The sequence below is a fragment of the Hemicordylus capensis genome, chromosome 5 (assembly GCF_027244095.1).
Source record: "Hemicordylus capensis ecotype Gifberg chromosome 5, rHemCap1.1.pri, whole genome shotgun sequence".
Lineage (NCBI taxonomy): Eukaryota > Metazoa > Chordata > Lepidosauria > Squamata > Cordylidae > Hemicordylus > Hemicordylus capensis.
Genome location: NC_069661.1, coordinates 223,160,153 through 223,180,251, shown reverse-complemented (window position 1 = coordinate 223,180,251; position 20,099 = coordinate 223,160,153). Strand labels below are relative to the sequence as shown.

Here is a 20,099-nt window from a genome sequence, read left to right as displayed (position 1 = left end):
TGGGGAGCATGCTGGAGCTTCTGTGGGTCGCACGGCTCCCCAAACTCCCAAGCCCCTGCCGGCTCCGTGATGGAGCCGGCAGTCATGTGGGCGGCTGCGGCGGCCACCCGGAGCAGATTGACCGCTCATCTGTGGGGAGAGTTGGCTAAGCCCTCTCTCCTCGCTAACCCTCTCCAGGCAGCTCCCACTGATCTTGGGAACTGCCTCTATGTCTCTTCACTATAGATAGGCTTAGAGATGCTAATAGATCCCAGCAAACTGGAATTTCAGCGGGATTCTGGGAATCCACTGCCTAACTTGCCACTGGTTTCCAGGGAGGCTTACTAAAATATGCTACATTTTGGATGCCCTCAGTTCTGCCAATTTTTGTATTCCCCCAGACTCCTTAGACTCTCCAAGAAGTTTGTTGAAGGCTTGGCATTCGGATGCATTGTCACCATGGAGGAGCTTCCAAAACCTTGAGCCCATTCTCACGATTGAGTGTGAGGGCTGCCGGGTGGGAGGCGGAGAAGGCTGCTGAGATTTACTTTCCCCACAGATGATCTTCGGGTCCATGCTGGGCACATGGATTGTGCACCCATGTGGGTACCAGCTTTCTGCAGCAGCATGGATGTTTGGAGGCCGGGACACATCATCCCGGCCCCTGGAACTCCCATAATGCACAGCTCAAGGAGATCCCCCAGCATTGGCCAGAGCCTGCTCCTGCGTCAGCGTCATGCATCACTGACACACAAGCACTTAGCCCAGGTTAAAGGCACCCTCGTGCCCTTAACCCTGACTAAACAGCAGGCTCCCTAAGTGGGTTTGTCACCGCACAACTGTTGAGAGCTGCGTGGCTCCTGACGGCTCACACATGCAGCGAAGACCGGGCTTGTCTGCCTTAGCCTGGTCTTGATTGAGTGTGGTCTCTCTCTACCACAAGAGAGCTGGTCTTGAGGTAGCAAGCATGACTTGTCCCCTTAGTTAAACAGGGTCCGCCCTGGCTGCATATGAAAGGGAGACTAGAAGTGTGAGTACTGTAAGATATTCCCCTCAGGGGATGGAGCCGCTCTGGGAAGAGCATCTAGGTTCCAACTTCCTTCCCTGGCATCTCCACGATAGGGCTGAGAGAGAATCCTGCCTGCAACCTTGGAGAAGCCGCTGCCAGTCTGTGAAGACAATACTGAGTGAGATGGACCTATGGTCTGGCTCAGTATATGGCAGCTTCCTATATTCATATGAACAACCTCCCTGTGTGGTCTAGTGGTTAGAAAGTTAAGACTAGGACCAGGGAGATGTGGGTTCAGTTTTCTACTCAGTCATGAAGCGTACTGGGTAACCTTGAGCCAACTGTGATCTCTCATCATCCTGATCTACCTTATGGGGCTGTTGTGAGGAGAAAATGGGTAACAGCAGAGCCACGTGCACCACCCTGAACTATTCCCCCCCCACCGTTAAATTACTGTTCCTGTTTTGAGTTAAATGTTTTTGCATTTTGGTGGTGCTTTCTCAGAATGTTCATGTGAATTGCTAATGTTGTCATTCTTCAGCTCCCTCCTCAGCATTTCTAAAAGTTACATGCAGTTCTAGAAATGGATCCCCTCCTTAGTACGCATGCATATAAATGCATGAGTAATGCTGGTGTATTGGTGTTCAGAATATGTATATTCTGCTATTCAGCAAAAAGGTTCCCAAAGTGTATGGGCATTTCAGTTCTAGAGGAAAGGAACATCTCAAGCTCAGGTTTTCTTTTGTTTGGAAAGGGCTTCTAATTTTCTTTTCCTTTGTACTTGGAACTGTGAGGTATGGCCTAACTTAGAAAAAGTATCTGAAGATTAGTTTTTTAAAACTTCTCCTGAACAGCTTGGCTCCAATAAGCCAAAATTAACAAGGGATAAAAAGGGGCACAATAATATTCTTCACTGAACTTGTTTGGGCATCTTCTGTGAAGTGTGTTTTGCTTTCATTATTATGGGTTTCTCTTTCGCATTCTCTCTTTTATGCCACCACCTTAAGGAGAAGAAAAAACTTGTGCTTTCATGTGTCCAGTGCAGAAGATGTGGTCAGAGAGCCATGCTGCTCTGGATACTGAGTGCAAGAACACTTTAACAGCCATAATAATGTATTTGCCGCATGTATGTATCACCTTTCTGCCTTTCCAATTTAGAAATGTTAAAACCACAACAAAAACTTAAGATTCACTCGAGTTTCCTCAGGCCATAGACATAGTCCCTTCAGGAGCTGAGGGCCTGATCTTCCTGGCCTGGGCAGCGCTTGTTCTTAAAAAAATAAAATAAAATAAAAAATTCCTGAGGAGGTGGGGGAGGGGCTGCCCAGCAATCCCCTCAGGCCACTGGTGCTCTCTTCAGGAGCTGGTGGCCTTTACTCCTTGGCTTGAGCTTCTCCTATTCTGTGGTTGTCAAATAAAGTTTATTATTGTTACTTTCTGTTCACTCGGGCTTTTAAAACCAACATTTTTAAAAAACCATTTAAAAAGATTTTTAAATGTTCTGTTTTGTATTTTTATATTCTATATTTTCTATTGCAATTTGTTGCTTTTGTGTGATTGTTTTTTAAGTGGAAGTTTTTACTGTTGTGTTCTTGGCCACCTCCAGCCTCAGAGGCAAGATGCCGCTAAATACCAGCTGCAGGGGAGCAATGGCAGACAAGCCCTCACCCCCTGCCTGTGGGGTTCTTGGAGGCATCTGGTGGGCTACTGTGGGAAACAGGATGCTGGACTAGATGGGCCTTGAGCCTGATCCCGCAGGGCTGTTCTTATGTTGTGAGCTATCCTGAGAACAATTTGCTATGGGCTAACAAATAACACTATTTTATTATTATGCTGTTTACATACAGTCTACCCAATGTTATTGACAGGATTTGGTACTTTAATTATTGGGCCCTTTCCAAGGGTCTAGGATAACCAAAGAAAAATTCAAGATAGCGTTGTAGTATCTGTGCCATCCCAAGTAGTGTCGCTTTCTGTTGTTGATTTGTTGTAATTTTATCGATGCCCAAGGTGTCAAGATGGTGTTCAAGCTCTTTTGGTACTGCACCAAGGGCACCCACAACTATTTGCACCACTATTGTTTTCTTTCCCCAGAGATGCTCAATTCTAATCTGAAGGTCCTTGTATTTAGTTATTTTCTCCAATTGTTTTTCATCGTCTATCCCCTGGGATTGCAATATCAGTTATCAAAACCTGATTCTTCTCGATGACTGTCAGATCAGGCGTGTTGTGCGCTAAATACCTATCAGTTTCTATTCCAAAATCCCAAAGAATTTTTGCCTCCTCATTTTCATTTAATTATTGTTGCTGTTGCCTCTTAGATAGCCCCTGAGTGGACTACCTCTCCCTTAAATGTCTCCTAAGTGGACTATATCTCCCTTAAATGGCTCCTGTGGATGAAGTGTGGCCCCAGCAGGCCAGATGTGCTCTCTTCGGTATCTGATGGCCTTTACTGCGTGGCCTGGGCTTCCCTTCTTCTGCCTTCCACTCATGGTGCACAGGACTCAAGTAGATCCTGAGGAGGTGGGGGGGGGGCTGCCTCAACAGTTTATACAGGCTATGGTGGCCTCTTTAAGAGTGATAATAGGTCCCTGTCATGGGCACCTCTTCTGCATTCCCCTCGGGCACACAGATTTTAATCAGCCCCTGGGAAATTTATAATAGAAGAGGAATCGTAGAGTCATGAGACTAGTGAGATTTGCAGGGAGAATTATATTTTATAGTTCTGCTATGTAAACTTGTAAAAGATTTTTAGATCAGTAGAGTAATGGTGCAGTGGGGAAATGACTTGAATAGCAAGCCAGAGGTTGCCGGTTTGAATCCCCGCTGGTACCTATATCGAGCAGCAGTGATATAGGAAGGTGCTGAAAGGCATCATCTCATACTACACGGGAGATGGCAATGGCAAACCTTTCCTGCATTCTACCAAAGAAAAACCACAGGGCTCTGTAGTCACCAGAAGTTGACATCGACTCGGCAGCACACTTTACCTTAGAGTATTGTAATGAGTTTGCAGTCCTGAATGCTGGCTAGTCATTGCTATTGTGAAGAAGAATGAGCCTCAGAGGTGAAGGGTCATTCTTCACATGGAATGTTTGCTTGCCTTAAGATCTCATCCTTGGCTCTATACAGTTCTTAAGTCTATGTAGTCTAATCAGTACTGAAGAGTTCACTGCCTTATCAGCCACAGCCACCAGGTGGTAGTATTCACCTTGGCCAGTTGCCAGTCACATTCCTTTCTCAGGAGCTTTGCAACAAGCTGACCTCTCCCAGCTGTTGTCTTCTGCTTTTATGCCTCTCTGCCTGAGCGTGGTAGGTGGCCAGCATTTCCTGAAGGGCCTTTCTTCCAGTTACCTGTTCTTTCTTTCATCCTGAAGCCTACAACTCCTAGGGAGATGCTGAGGTGAAGGCTTTTCTTCTTTAGCTTCTCTGACAGCTATGTTAGGCTAAATGTTAAGGATGCCAATTCATCTTCCTTCCATATTCTGGAGTATGGGAGACCTCCCTAGAAATTAGGGGAAGCCAAAAGTATTTAAAATGGCAGGTACCTCTACTTGATGGGAAGGGCTGATGTGGGAGTGTTAGGCATCCTCTCCCCTTCCCAGCCAGGGATGTGTATTTGTTCAGAGTAAAGAACAAGCAGTTGTTTCTAGGAGCTTATTTCTGTGTGAGATAGAATAAACAGGCTAAGTTATACAGAGACTGGAATAGAACCTCTGGGGAGCTGAAGAACAGCAGAGTAAAGGGCTTGCTCCCTGGGGATGTATCCTGCTGCTTCTTGTAAGAGTGATTCAGCTCCCATTTAATGCTCAGCTTGTGCTTTTGTGGCTAAGATGTCACAAAGATAGCATAAAACTTGAGTTATCTCTTCTCCAAAGGAAGCCACAATCATTTTCAGTTTTGCTTTTGATAATGTAGCTTGCACTTTCTGGTCATATTTGGATTTATGTTTCTTTTAAATTTCTAGTTTGGTTATTGACTTGAACAAAAACTATATTATTTTTAAAAGGAAGTTGAAACTAACACAGCAGCACAAACTTGACTCTTGTCCCATCTGCTGGTGATAACCAATGGAGTAGTGGTACAGAACAAACTTGGAAGCTACCATTACAAAGAGTCAGCAGGGCAGGGGTTTTCAAACATCTTGATTCTGCGACTCCCTAAAATAATATATAAAGCTTTGTGACCTCCCCCACCCCCCTGTTTTAAAGCTATTGGCTGACATTGTGACTAATGATGTGTAGACCAAAAACATGTTGCTGAAGGGCAGGCAACGTGTTTCCAGTCTAGCAGAGTGTTCCTGGAATGCTGTCAGAGTGCAGGCAACCTCACAAAGGTATTTGGAAGCATGTCAGACCAATTCAGGGGCTAGTGCTTCATTGATGTCTGGAGTGTCCACACCGTGTTAGGATGCAGCCATTGATTTGATTAGGTAGAAATAAATACAGTAGAGCCTTGTTCGTCATGGGCTCATCATCCGTGGTTTTGCATATCTGTAGTCGGTTAATAGACACCTGATCTTGGCATATGTGGTGGGGGGGCAGAAAAAGTGTTAAACGCACGCATCCGTGGGTTGGAGTGGCCAGAAATGACCTTGGAGGTCATTTCTGGCTGTTAATTTGAGATCGGATGAGATTGGGAGCCATTTTCTGTAAAATGGCAAAAAAAACCCAGCAATTTTCGGCTGATTCTTTACTCTTGGGGGACATTGCTGGACTGCTGGGGACCCGCAGAGCATGGTAGGCTACTCCACCCCCTTGTGTTTCTAGGGGCATTTAACCAATTTTTCTGATCTCTGGGAACCTAACTCCTAGATTTCCATTGCTCAATAACCCAGTATTTGTGGTCTTCATATCTGTGGTAGTAGCAGAGAATGGAACCCCTGCAGATATACTGAGGTTCTCCCGTAATGCACATTTACTCTTAACATGAGGATGAGCTTGCTTTCTCCCACTTAGTTTTTCCAATGTGGGTTTTATATTTGAGACTGCCAATCTAATTGCCATGTTTCCATTTATTTTCACTAGGTTTGTGCTCGTTATAGCAGCAACTGCTGAAAACTCTAATTCACGCAAGTAGGAATCAAGCAAAGGGAGTGAGTATTTTTATGGCTTTCTCACAATTCTTTGTACTTAGCTTGCACACAAATCCATAATTCAGAAAGAGACACTGCCAGGAATGTAAAGCTAAGAGCTGCTTCATCTTCTCTGAGACGAGGGGTCAAGAGCGAAAAACTACCTGGCTCCTCTGCTTCCTAGAAAGTCAAGGGCAGAAGCACAGCAATGGCACTTCTTTGGCCGCTCATTAGATAAGCTCTAGTGAATGTCTCCCGAGATGGAACCCTCCACTGGCCCATCAGCCAAAGAAGTGCCATTGCTGTGCCTGCCTTTGGCTTTGTAAGTGGCAGAGCCAAGTAGTTGCTGGCTTCTGTCTCCATCTTCCTCCGCACCTTGGACATGTCGGATAAGGCCCCTGCCCTTCCGCCCTCCCTCCTGAGTTGTTGAGGACCCCCAGTTTGCAGTAGGAGGCAAGAGGATCATCATGTCCTGCTCTTTTGGCCAACATTCTTGCAACATTCCATCAGTCTGAACAGCAGAGGGCAGTAATGGAACACATACAACTGTCTGTAGAAGACCTGTAGCGTTATCTCATACATTTGTTTAAAGGCCAAGAGCCTTAAAAACTGCTTCTTGAGCTTGAGCTTTCTGTTACATACATAGGCATTAAATAGCGAGACTACCATGAATTAACTAATTAAAATGGTGTGAGAAGAGAATGGAACGTTTTACTGATTCAGGTCTCATGGGTTTTTTAAATATTTGCTATGTAATAATATGGGTAGTTGCTGTTCTGTAAATAATGTCATTCACTGTTCGAGCATTTTTATGGAATGGCTGGGATTCAAAGAACCATGTGCACCCCATTTTAAGTGCCCAGTAGTGCTTCTGAATCATCTCCCCCTACAGCAGTGATCTTCATTATATTTCAAGCAGGGACCACTTTGGCAAAAAATGTTTAATGTGAGACCCATTTCCCACTGTGGGGACCTCTGCACAGAACTGCACTTTTCTCGGAGCGGAGAGGACCCCTTAAGAAAGATGGAGCCATCTCTTTGGCACTCAATGGGGAAAATGCTGGGAAAGGCTATACTTCCTAGAACTCCATGCATTCCTTCCAAGATGGCACAGGGGGGCCAAGCGGGCTTTGTTTCCCTTAAAGGAGCACCCCTTCTGGCACTGGGCAAAGTGCAACACTGCTCAGTGAGAATTGTCGTCTCCGCATGGTACCAAGGGAACTGTGCAGAATATTCAGCTTTGGATGAAGCTTCATCCAGGCCCAATCAACAGTTAGTAAGGGGATGGCACTTATGGCTGATGGGGGCTGCCACTGCCCCCGAGCCTTACAAAGCTCTGAAGAACACTGCCCTACAGCTTGGGGCAGCTTCTCAACCATCGTCTGATACAGTCGAAGAAGTCCTTGTCTAGGGGTTGGGAAGGTGCTCTTTGAATCTTTGCCAGTACTGGATAGTTTCCCAGGATTTAAGGGATTTAGGTCTACCTGGAAAACACATGCTATGACCTGGAGGTCTTGACCCCTAATCCCAGAATGGATGGTAGCTCAGTGCAACACAAGTGCACTCTGCACATGCTTTGGCAACTTCGACTTTTTAAAACACACATTTTTGGGCCTGAGCCAGGACTTTCAAACCTGGTTTCAAGGAAGTGGTCCCTGTCCACAACCTGGTTTTGAGCCCTGTCTCAAAGTAAGTTGAGTTGTTAAGAGTTAATCCATGTTTACTATTTAATATTTAAAATAAAAATTACAACTGCTCTTCAGTGTTTCCTATTCAGCCACCCTAGCCCAGTGAGGGGAAAGAAGGCTTCTGTACGCTGTGAGTGAGTGTTGTGTGGTTCCTGTGACTGAATTCCTCCATCTAGCCTCCAGGCATTCCTGGTCATTGGATTGTGTCCATGTGGAACAGATGGCCTGTGTTTGTCAAAGCCCTCAGAGCTGATTTGCACTGTCAAAGATGACTGCTGCTTTGGAGCTCTGGATCAGGGCCAGTAGTATATTAAAAATGAAAATGGAATTGGTAACCAGGGAAACCACTGGTTTAAAATGCAGGGCAAGAATCGAGCCCAATGTTCTGACCAGACTGGTGCAACAGTGTCTGGGTAGATTAGGGTTGCCAAACCTCCAAGAATTGGCACCCGCCTTCAGGGAAGTAATCCTGGAGATTTTTAATGACTTTGTATTGTGAAAAATATTGGAAAACGTATTTGGAAAAATCTCCAGGAACAGCTTCAGTAAGAACTGGCAACCATACTGTGGTTCCTCTCCTCAACAAGAGAGGGAAATTAATCGGAATTTCAAGATCTGAGGTCAAAGTCTGAATCATGAAGTTTCATTTAATAGGCACCATTTTTCTCACCTTGTGACCTATGGAGTCAATAAGAACATAGTAAGCTGCCATTGTGACCTTTATCTATGACCATTAGCTCATCTAGCTCAGTATTGTCAGCACTAATTGGGAACAGCTTCTCCAAAGTATCAAGCAGGAGTCTTTCCTAGCTCTACCTGGAGAGGTCATGGATTGAACCTGAGGCCTTCTGCATGCAGAGCACTGACCATACCAAGATCTACTTAGGTTCAGCGGGGTGATTGTATCATACGCTCTTAGACCATTATGTGGGACCAGTAAGTCTTTCCTTAACCTCTGCACTCAGCCATAGCCCCTTTTGGTGCATACTGGCTTCTGTGGCCAAGCACTTGGAGCAGCTGGAGGAGATACTCTTGGTGGGCTCTGACTCTGATGCTGTCTGTGGAGAGACACAGGTGTGAAATGCGAATTCACAAACTCACACTTGTGCAGTTAGCTTTAGCCTCTCTGTCAATTCCATATGTGGCACCTGCATCACCTGAAGCACCCAAGCTTCATACAAAGATGGCCCTTCTCTGGAGAGCTGACATAAGGCTCATCTTTTGAAGCACTGGTGATAGGCTGCAGTTAATGCTTGGCTGTTCCATGGGAACATACAATGTCTGTATGGAGAAAGCAATGTCTGTTCATGTCACAATGAAATGAAATAAAGCATTGTTCCTACATTGTGCATTCCCTAGGAAAAAAAGGATAACTGGAAGTAACCAAAGGCATTTCTCTTTACAATGGAAGGCACATTAAGTTAATCTCTAGCAGTCTTAAGGTATGGTTTCAGAGGGATCCAGAGGAATAGGATCATGGGGGTGGGTAATTGGGGGCATTGCAAGGGTAATGAGATATGTCTTAAAACAGTGATTCAAATCAAGAAAGACATTTACAGTTGGAGACACTTGAGAGGTACAGCTGGTACATGCATGGATAAGCGCTTTGGTTAGCCTAATACTGGTGATGAACTCTGGCTGAGTGTGTAATACCACTGCTGAGAACTTGGGTAGACTAGGAATGTGCATGAACACGTGTGTTGGGGGGCGGCGGCGGCGGGTTGGGTTCCTTAAGGTGTAGAGAGGATGCTCTTACCCCCCCCCACTGCATTTTCCCCTCCGGCGCTCTCCTCAAAATCACTGTGGGGCTGCAGTGTACCTCTCTGCAGCCCTGGTCAGTGCCCTACTGGAAGTGGTCAATGTATGCATTGGCTACTTCCAGTAGGGCGCTGACCGGGGCTGCAAGGAGGTACACTGCAGCCCTGCGGCAGCGATTTTGGGGAAATCACCAGAGGGGGAAATGCGGCGGGGGAGATAAGAGCAACCTCCCTGCACTTTAAGGAACCCCCACCCGCCCGCATCCGAACTGGCTCGAACGCTGGACATCCAATTGTGTACATCCCTAGGGTAAACTCTGCACCATGTAAAGTCTACCAGCATCAGCAACCTGCAGATTAAAGCATCAGTCTGCTGGCATTAAGTATTTGTAACTGCATATCAAAGTGATACCACATTGACAGGTTTCTGGCATCTTTCTGATATCAGCCAGACATAGAATATGTAAAGCTATAGAAGTGGACTGTCCTCCTTTTAAGGTGGCAAACAAGTATGTTTTTCAAGTCAGAAGTTGACATGAGGAAAACTACTCAGAGTAGTCCCTTTGAAATTAAAGTTTTGATTTAATTTAAATGGGACCACTCTGAGTAATTTTCTTCATCATGTCAGCCAGAAGAATCCTTCTGACTAGGATGCCAGGATTATGGCAATGGTGGCACGCATTCTCTTTGCACTGGAACGTGGAAGAGAAAAATTTATCCTAAAGGGCACGCACGCTGTCGCACCTGGGCCTTTTTATGTTCAGTTGCAGGCATCTTATAGACCTGACCCTCCAGTAGCAAGGCAAGATGGTGCCAAAATTGGTTGCATTCTGTTCTAGAGCTCAGTTCTGCTCAAAAGGTCCTTGTACAACAGAACAGATGGGTTATTTTTTCTCTCTTGAAAACATACCTCAAGGTTCACCCACTGTGGGAGAGTGAGAAAAGGGTTCACAGATAGTTCAAGCGGTTAGGTGCTGCATAATTTTAAAACTCAAATTCCTTTGTGAGCCACTTGTGAATAAATGACAAACATCATTTCATGCACTGTTCACCAAAAGGGTCATGAAACTGTAGGTTCTCCCCCTGAAGAATGTAAAGCCACATGTGTCATGACTAAATGGAGTGCGATTCAAAGCAAGCCATGCTAAACAGAAAACAAAATATAAGCTTTCTCTCCCCCCCCCCTTTAGAGTAGCTTTAATCCCAAGGTATGCTGCGTATCAATATTGTTCTCATGGTCATGGTACAGTCACCTTACTGATGCTAAGCAGGTATAGGTCAGGTGAGTGCCAGAATGGGTGGCTGCCTAGGAGCCCCATGTATGCTGCATGAGGCCCAGGATGACTCTGAAAGGCAGAATCTAAATGAATTAATATCACACACATTGAGGTGAGTCTCACGATCAGTGAGACCCGCCGGAGGGGGTTCTGCGGGGAGAGTGGGCTTAGCCTGCTATCCCCGCAGACGATCAAGGCAGCAGCCCAGGCAGCTGGATTGGCCACCCACATGACTGCCGGCTTCATCATGGAACGGGCGGGGGCTGCGGGGATCGGGGGCCACGTGACCCCCGAAAGTTCCAGGATGTCCTGCGTGAGTGCGTGGGGCATCCTGGAGAGACCCCCGAGCCCAGGAGGTTGCTCGCAGCCTCCCGGCCAGGGGTCTGCTTGTGTGTTGCCGCGGGGTCTGTTGCGGCCAGGGGTCTGCTTGTGTGTTGCAGAGTCGCGCTGCGGCAATACACAATAAGGAAGCCCGAGTTAGTGGCTAACCTGAGCTATGGGGAGGGCTACTTTTGTGGGCTAGCTGCCAGGGAACCACTGGGCTTGCCTGCGAGCCCGCTGGTTATCACGATGACTGGAAAGCGGGTTAAGTTCCCTTAGCCCGCTTTCCAGTGATCATGAGAATACCCTCAATATATATGCTATCCTGATCTTCAAAATCCACGTGGTGTTAAATACACTAGAGATATCATTTAACATAATGTCCCTCACAATGACCTTGGTTTTCTCTATTCTTGTTTTAAGGACACCATCCCTTTCCTCTAGAACAGAGTGTCAGATTGTAGCCCTTCTTCTGTTGCTGGCCCACAACTCCCATCATCCCCAGTCACAGTGCCCAGTAGCCAGGGATGGTGGGAGCTGTAGGCCCACATCTGCAAGAGGGCTGCAGTTTGACACCCCTGCTCTAGAAAGCTGAAGATGTCAGACACTGACCAGGTTCAAAGGGGTTCAAACTCACCACAGTTAGGTAAAACAGAGCATGATCAAGCTATACATTTAAATCCTGGCTCATTAACTAAATGTGGTTTAAACTAAATCCCAGTTCTGCAATAGTTTGCATGTGTCGGAGAACTGTAGTTTAACTAAAATTGCCTGCAATAACTTTCACTCTCCTCTGAAATGGGAGGAGGAGGAGGAGGAAGTAGGAACATGCAAACATGCAGCTATCTAGGCTCATTCTCATATGGGGAAACCATGGTTCCGCATTACGTCTGAACTCCGCCAATAACACCCTTCTGATTTTACATATTGCCAGCAGGGGTCAAGAAATGTTGGCTTAGTTCACGAGCCAGATTTTTTTTTTTAACTGGTCGGATGGTTTCTCGAGCTATGTGGGTACAGGTTTGCTGTCAGGAAGAAACTACACCAGTCTGCCACATTGGATGGATACAATCATAATGGCCTCCAGGCTTGGTTTCTCTTGCCTACATTTGCCAGTCTTTAGGGCTCAGGTTCATCCACCCCACCAGGTCTGCAGAAGTGAAGCTTTGAGTGGCAGAAGCAGTTCCTCAAGGGGGTGCCAGGAGGAGAGAAGAGACCCCTCTTTCCCCCCTGCTCCCTCCCTCCCTGCAGCTGCCTCCTTGGGCACTTCCCAATCCTTCCCCCACCTTCCTTTCCCTGCCACACCCCACATGCCTTTTGCTTTCTCAATATCCCAGAACATGAGTAGCATCAAAACCCAACTTCTCTAAGCAGGAAGCTGTCTTGCAAAACTCTTTCTCTCTTGTTGCCATTGTTCAGGGTTCAGATCCTTCCCCTGGTTTTCTGCAATCCCTGAAGGGGGTGCCATCAAGGGGCAAGAAGGGATCCACCCCCTTCCTGGGTTCCCAACTGCACGCTCACCAGGTGACAGGAGGGGGATGCTGATGCTAGTGGCGAAAACAAAGAAGGGATGGAAATTGCTGGGGAGAGTTGGAGGGTGAGGCATGTCCTAGGCAGACACCCCGCCCTCCAGCATAGCAGCACTGAAAAGAGCCCCATGGAGCTGGACATCTCAAAGAGGCACAGCATGGGAATGCTCATTCGGCACCAGCAAAAGTGAGGGTTATTGAAGACTTCCCTCTCTCCTTTTCATGACATGGCTGGGCTGCCCTCCTCCTCCACCTCCGCCCCTTGGGATGCCTGGCAGAGCAACAGTGGTGGTGCAGCAACTCAAGAGAAGTGCGTGCTGCCCCATCAACAAAGGCAGCAGCAAAAACTTCAACTTTTTTAAAAAGGCATGTTGCTGTGATATCAGTCTGCGCATTTCCTGAGTTGCTGCTGATCTCAGACTTTGAATTCAGTTCAGGGGAGGGCAGTGTCCTGGGAAGGTGTGGAGATCAGGCTGTGAAGTGGGGGAACCACTTTGAAACAGAAAAAGTGCTGGAGCTGTGAGACAGGGGTGGGGCTTGACTGACTGACTCTGGCTATGGATCTGCAGCATTTCCCACTCATCAGCCTTCACGTTACACTCCTCGGGGATGTTGAGGAGTGCATTTTTTGAGCCCTGCGTACCACACACAGACAATTAACTTTAATGGAGGGTGAAGATTATTGCAAATCACATTCTTCCTGGGTTCAAGAGCTCTGTATGTTCTTATTTTTGGAGCATTCTTTCATAAGGCAGGAAATTGCATGTGCAAGTGCCATGGGATGTGGTGATGGCCACCAGCTTGAATGGCTTTCAAAGGAGCTTAGACAAATTAATGGAGGACAGGTCTAACAATGGCTACTAGTCTGGTGGCTGAGGGCCATCTCCAGCCTCAGAGGCACGATGCCTCTCAATACCAGTTTCAGGGGAGCAACCGCAGGAGAGAGGGCATGCACATACCTCTTGCCTGTGGGCTCCCCAGAGGCATCTGGTGGGCCACTGTGTGAAACAGGATGCTGGACTAGATAGGCCTTGGGCCTGATCCAGCAGGGCTGTTCTTGTGCTCTTATGAGCCTGGAGCTGTTTTTGGGTTAAAACTCCTGTCTTCCCCAGCCACAGTGGCTCATCGCTAGGGATGGTGGGCTTGCAAGCCAACATATACAGGAGGGCAGAAGTTGTGCAGTCCTGGGCCTTTCCCAGACTGCAGCCTTTACTGAGGAATTAAGAAGGGTAACATACTGAAAGTGATGGGGCATATCAGATTTTTCAAATTTGCCCAGAAACCTGATGCAAAAAGTGGAATCCACCCCCGCCACCCGCCTGAGATAAATCAGGCTAAACTCCAGTGTGCAATGAAAAACCCAAATCGTTTGTGGAGCTCGCAGCGACTTTGACATAAATCTGGACGATATGTGAACTCACACCTGCCTTTCCAAAGTAGAATTTAGTGTGTCTGGCAGGAGTCCTGGCCTAGAGGACATTACTAAAGTCATAGGAACTTGGGACCTTTTGCATGCAAAGCAGGTGCTCCAGCCTCCTCCTCCAGTCCACAGCGAATTCCAGTTAGTTGTGCAGTGCTATCCTGCTCCAGCTGCACTGAAGTCTTCCAATAAATAGCAGGATATAAAAATCCCTTAATTCCAGATTTTGAGGCCTTGTGATGTTCGTGTTTTCCATTGTTTGCCTTCTAAAAAAAGAGCCCTTTATAGTCAAAGAAGAATGCAGTGGTGTGATTTTAATTCCATTCTTTATTCACTTTGAATGGACTGAGCTGGCCCATGTCTCTCTTCAGTGCATGCTTTCATCTGTCTTCGTTATTGTTCTGGAATGTAGACCTGTCATCCCCATTCTGTCCGCTCCCACATGCAGATGTAATTTCTGCCCTGTCCTCTGGACAGAAAAATAGATGTCTCTGTACTACCGGCAAGCAGAGCAGATGTCTCTGGCCAGCCACACAGCCTCTTGGCATCTATCTTTCCCCTAGATCCTCTTTATAATAATCCTCCTGCATTCTGCCAGTGGTCTCTTCCAGTGGTCTGATCAACATAGAATGCCCCCCCCCGCTGCTTCTTTTAGCATGTCTGAAAATTGCCACCTTGGAACTACGGCTGTGAAAGTGCAGGTAGCTATTTTAATGTATGACTGTGAGTGTCAGCGCCTCACATGGTAGGAGATGGTCAGGCTGGTGGTTTTGTTTTCTGGTTTACATTCAAGGCAGAGGCGTCTCTTTATGTTCAGTGAGCTAAAGGCCCCAACTTGTAATACTGAGAGTAGCAGAATTAATAGGCCAGGTACATTGACTGACAGTGGCTGTCCAGGGTTTCAGACAAGGATTTCTCCCAGACTGTCGTGGAAATGCCAAGGATTGAACCCGGAACCTTCTGCAAGCATAGCAGGTGCTCCTTCAGTGACAGCCCCTCCTCAAAACAAGTGATGACTGAAATATGCAAACAGAGCTTTGCGCAAACAGTGGCTTCTGTTCGTTCCAGTGTCAGGTAAGGCTCTCCATGCATTTACAAACACATGGTTAAGCACCGTTAAGTCCCATTGATTCCCAATGTCATAACCATTTAAACCGTGAAAGCTTTAAAAGGTCATTACTTATTTGAAGTAATGAGCTTAAAAGTTGGTCATTACAGCTTTGAGGAGAGCTCTTATTATTGTGGGTGGGTAATACTGTTGCTTAGAGGGAGACTGTTTCCTTCACTCCCCACCCCCACTCCAGTTCTTCCCAATGGACAGACACTGAAATCTTGTTCATTCTTGAAGGAAGTGACTATGTGTGTCAGACAAGAGCAGAAAACCTTTTAGGCTCAGTACTGTCCTTGATATTTGGACAGGACGTTTTTGCCCAACGGAGTGTAACTGTAACAGCCGGCTGAAGTAATAATGTGCATGTTATTAGAGAAAGGAAACAAAACATTTATCGAATAGCCTGGATCAGTTTGTAGGCCTGTGTGCTTCAGTAAAATTGGAATAATGATGTCAGAATTCCTTGCTGACCAGAAGGCAGTAGAATGTGGGGAAAATTCTCAAAGGGATACGTCCTGTGCGGGACTTCAATCCCCAGAATACTGTGTGTTTTCACAGCAGTGTGGGGCTCAGGGAGCAGTTCTGCACTACCTGCCTGCCCACACCCCGAACTCCCAAGGAACTCTGTGTCATGCATCCATCCGCACACCAGTGCTTGGCAGTAAATTTAAGGGCCCCACCACCAAGTCACAGGAACATAGGAAGCTGCCATATATCGAGTCAGTCCACTGGTCTATCTAGCTCAGTATTGTCTACACCAGGGATTCTCAACGTTGGGTCCCCAGATGTTATTGGACTTTCAGCTCCCATAATCCCCAGTTGCAGTGGCCTTTGGTTGGGGATTATGGGAGTTGAAAGTCCAATAACATCTGGGGACCCAACGTTGAGAATCCCTGGTCTACACAGACTGGCAGCGGCTTCTCCAAGGCTGCAGGCAGGAATCTCTCTCAGCCTTATCTTGGAGAAGCCAGGGAGGGAACTTGGAACCTTCTGCTCTTCCCAGAGCAGCTCCATTCTCTGAGGGGAATTTCTTACAGTGCTCACACTTCTAGTCTCCCATTCATATGCAACCAGGGCAGACCCTGCTTAGCTAAGGGGACAAGTCATGCTTGCTACCACAAGACCAGCTCTCCCAGGGTACTTGCTACCCAGATGCTGCCCAGAGTACTTGCCCCATGTTCTACTGCGTCCTGGTGGTGGTGGGGAGGACAAGGAATAAATAAAGCAGTGGGAATTCTAATATCAGAATTCTGGTTTTACTAAATTGAACAGGCCTATCACTTTGTTTTTCTACACATATTTATGGCTACCTTAATGAATTTGTTAAAGTTAGTGGGTTAAGAATACATGGGGAGCTTGATAAAACTTTGTTTATGAGTCTATCAGCATGCATTGACATTTTCTCTCTTAGGTTCACATAATCACTCACTTCATCACATATACAATCCATAAAAGCTGTACTGATCCAATAAAGCGGTGGGACTGCCTGGGGTCCCTCCACAACTCGTACAAAATTGTGTGTGATGCAGAGGGTGTGTGTGTATGCACACACTCTCTCGTATGTCCACCCAGTTCCTTTGAATTGGGTGAACATGCTGCATCATATATGGGCATCATGTATACCTTGTACACATGGTTGCAGGCAAGCATATGGACTCAATGCCCCACTGGATGTATTGAATTTTTGTATAATGTGAACTAGCCCCATGAACTGATGCATTTTCTCCCACTCACATTTGGATCAGAAAATATTAGTTGCAGGATGGCTAAAACCAATGTTGATGTTGACCAAAAGGATATAAGCATTCATATACAGTGGTTTTGAGGGTTCTGATCACTTCACATAATTACCTCTTTATGATCTGTACAACAGCCTTATAAGGTAGGCCACTTTTATCACCTCCCTATTGTAGAGAAGGAAGACTGAGGCGAAGAGAGAGTGGCTTGCTGAAAGCCTAGTGAATTCGTAGCATTCAAACCAGGGACCTCCTGCTTTGTTGCTCTGCCTCCTGGCCACTATGCTATACCAGCTCTTAAGACTCGGTTTAAACAAAATAAAGTAGGAGGGCCAGAAGAGAATGGCTGAGCTACAGAGCAAGGCTGCACAGGTGTAGCAAGTGAGTACAGCCCTCAGGGACATGTTTTTGGGTGGCACAGAGGGCTTCCTTGGGAAGGGGAGGACATAAAAAATGGCTGCTTCCCTGCTGCACTGGTACAGTTAGTTGGGAAGTTCTGTTAGGTTGCTCTCTCACTCTACTGGTGCATCCTTGCTCTGCATGTCAGCCACTATGAAGTTCAAATAAGCAACCAAACAAAAAGGAGGAAATGTGCAATATACAGAAATGTATTTTGGGGAGAAAATGGTGAGACAAATAGTGAACTCATTCACCCTTGTCTGGTAAGTCCAATGTGTGTAGAGATTTCTCCATTAACTTATGTGCCGGAGAAAGCTCCATGCACACATGGATTCTGCTTAGTCTATTCAGCAGGTCTTGAATGACTAAATATTTGAGTGCTTCAAAATAAATACCTTGCAGAATTCTAAATGAGACTGGCTGGCATGCAGAGCAAGGAAGCGCCAGTGCAGTGAGAGAAGCGACCAGCAGCACTTCCAGACTAACTGCGTTGGGGAAGGTACAGCCCTCGGGGACAAATTTGTGGGTGGCACAGAGGGCTTCATGAGGAAGGGGAGGTAGTCAAAAATCACCCCTGCTCTTTTATGCTAATATAGTTAATCTGGAAGTGTGGTTAGTCTTCTCTTGCTGCACTGGGCCTTCCTTGCTCTGGATGTTAGCCATTGAATGCATCAGAACAATGGTTCTGAGATTGGAGGTAAATGTTGGCTTTGTTGTGGCCTTGGCCTCAAGCAACAGCCAGGACTCAGGTCTTGAAGAGTGAGAGCCAGGCAAATCCCCATCACCAATGCCAGCTGCTGGCATGCAGAACCAAGCCCCAGTGGCAAGCCCCACTTGGCAATGAAGAGACCTGGGAACCTGGACCTGGACCCCTTGAGATAGCCACCCCTCATTCAGACCAGACATATCAGAAGCCATTTGCCCTTCAATGCCCATTTGCAGATGCAGGGAATGCATCAGGCAAAATATGGCTGAGAGACAGAGGAGTGCTTAGTTCTGCATCCTGGGGCTGCCCCTTTAAGGATCCACACTTCGCAACAGAGGGCTGGAATCTGAAGGAGATAGTCAGTGCCAAGAATTTTAAGAGGTCTCAGTTGGAGCTGTAATAAAGAACATAAGAACAGCCCTGCTGGATCAGGCCCAAGGCCCATCTAGTCCAGCATCCTGTTTCACACAGTGGGCCACCAGATGCCTCTGGGGAGCCCACAGGCAAGAGGTATGTGCATGCCCTCTCTCCTGCGGTTCCTCCCCTGCAACTGGTATTGAGAGGCATCTTGCCTCTGAAGCTGGATTTGGTCCATAGCCACTAGACTAGTAGCCATTGATAGACCTGTCCTCCATGAATTTGTCTAATCCTGTTTTAAATCCATCTAAGCTGGTGGCCCAGTAGCACATCCCATGTCCCTTCTGTAGCGTTTATATCCAGGAATAACCATGCCCCACTGGTTCTCACTGTTCCACCACCTACTCTATCTATGTTGTCCTTAGTAACCAAGCACTCCAGCAAACCCATCTTCGCTCAGAAGCTTCTTGCGTTGGTATATAGACACCTATATGCCGAGTCCGTCACCTGGTGTTGGCGTGTGCTCTCTCCCTTACCATCATTTGACATTTTTGGCCAGCTGTCGTGTGTTTCCTTCTGCTTAATTTCTGGCTCTGCTCTGGTTTATTCAAGATGTGTACACGCTCACACCTTAGGGGATTTTGCTGGCCGAATCAGATACTACCCATTTCTTGTCAGCAATCCCTCAGGCATCATTTTAAAAGCTGCTGCCAACCTTTTTGATTTTAAGTCCCAGCAGTGAAGTTCCATCTTGGTTCAAGTGGGGCCCATCCCTTTTGTTCAGGCTTCTCTTGCCCCAAAATTTATCCCAGTGCCTAACCAATCTAAACCCCTTCTCGCACTACCGTCTCATCCACGCACTGAGACCACTGAGCACTGCCTGTCTCGCTGGCCCTGCACATGGAACAGATGACACTTCAAAGAATGCTACTCTGGGGGTCCTGGACTTCAGTATGCTAACTAGCAGCCTAAATGTGGCTTCCAGGACTTCCATTGTATTGGATCAGTTTGCACTCTTGGAGCTCTCCACGGTCCTGAAGATGTGCCTTGCCTTACTGGTTCCTGTGACAGGACAGATTTCCCAGATCTGTATTATCTAGACTTCCATCTGAGAGTTTTGGCTAAATGTTTCCTTCTCACTATTCCATTTGAGGTAGAAACATGGTTTAAGTAGAAGAAAAATGGTCTCCTTATATTCACTAAAAAAAAAAAAGCTTACTAATGTTTATGCACAATTTTTTTTCTTCATCTTTTAAAAATGTGCTAAAAATATCAACACATTAACCAGCTCATAAGTAAGCTCTTAAATTTCTTTCATGCAGGCCTTGATTTAAATGTGCTGACTTGCATAACCTCCAGAGTGGTTAGACAAATGGATGCTGAGAGTAAAATATATCTCTGGAAATATGAGATTTGCCTCTTGAAAAGCTTCGTGATAAATATCAGTTGCAAACATGCTCAAATTATGAGGGCACTACAGAATAACTTGCAAATCACGCTCGACCAAATGCATTGGCTGACATTTTAAAGACTAGACCAGTTTTGATGATACATGGGACCTGGTCCATAAAGCTACAAGGAGAGCTCCAAATTTTGGGAAGCAGCCCTGCATACACACACACACACAAGTCCAGAAGCAGCATCCAAGTCAGTACAAAGAACTTCCACAGGAAAAAGAGAAATATGGTGCAGTTTGTTGTGAATTGTCACAGATTGGGGTGTGCAAAGATGACTTT

At 46.5% G+C, this 20,099-nt stretch overlaps 1 long non-coding RNA gene across 2 annotated transcripts in view; it reads left to right on the top strand.

Moving 5' to 3' along the window:
* Nucleotides 1–4,280: 4,280 nt before the first annotated feature.
* The window catches only part of LOC128326601 (uncharacterized), a 49,872-nt gene continuing 34,053 nt past the window's right edge, over nt 4,281–20,099 (top strand). For both annotated transcript variants that reach the window (XR_008308132.1, XR_008308131.1), the window contains exons 1-2: nt 4,281–4,391; nt 6,016–6,083. This is a non-coding gene — a long non-coding RNA (uncharacterized LOC128326601). The remainder of the gene's footprint in view (nt 4,392–6,015; nt 6,084–20,099) is intronic.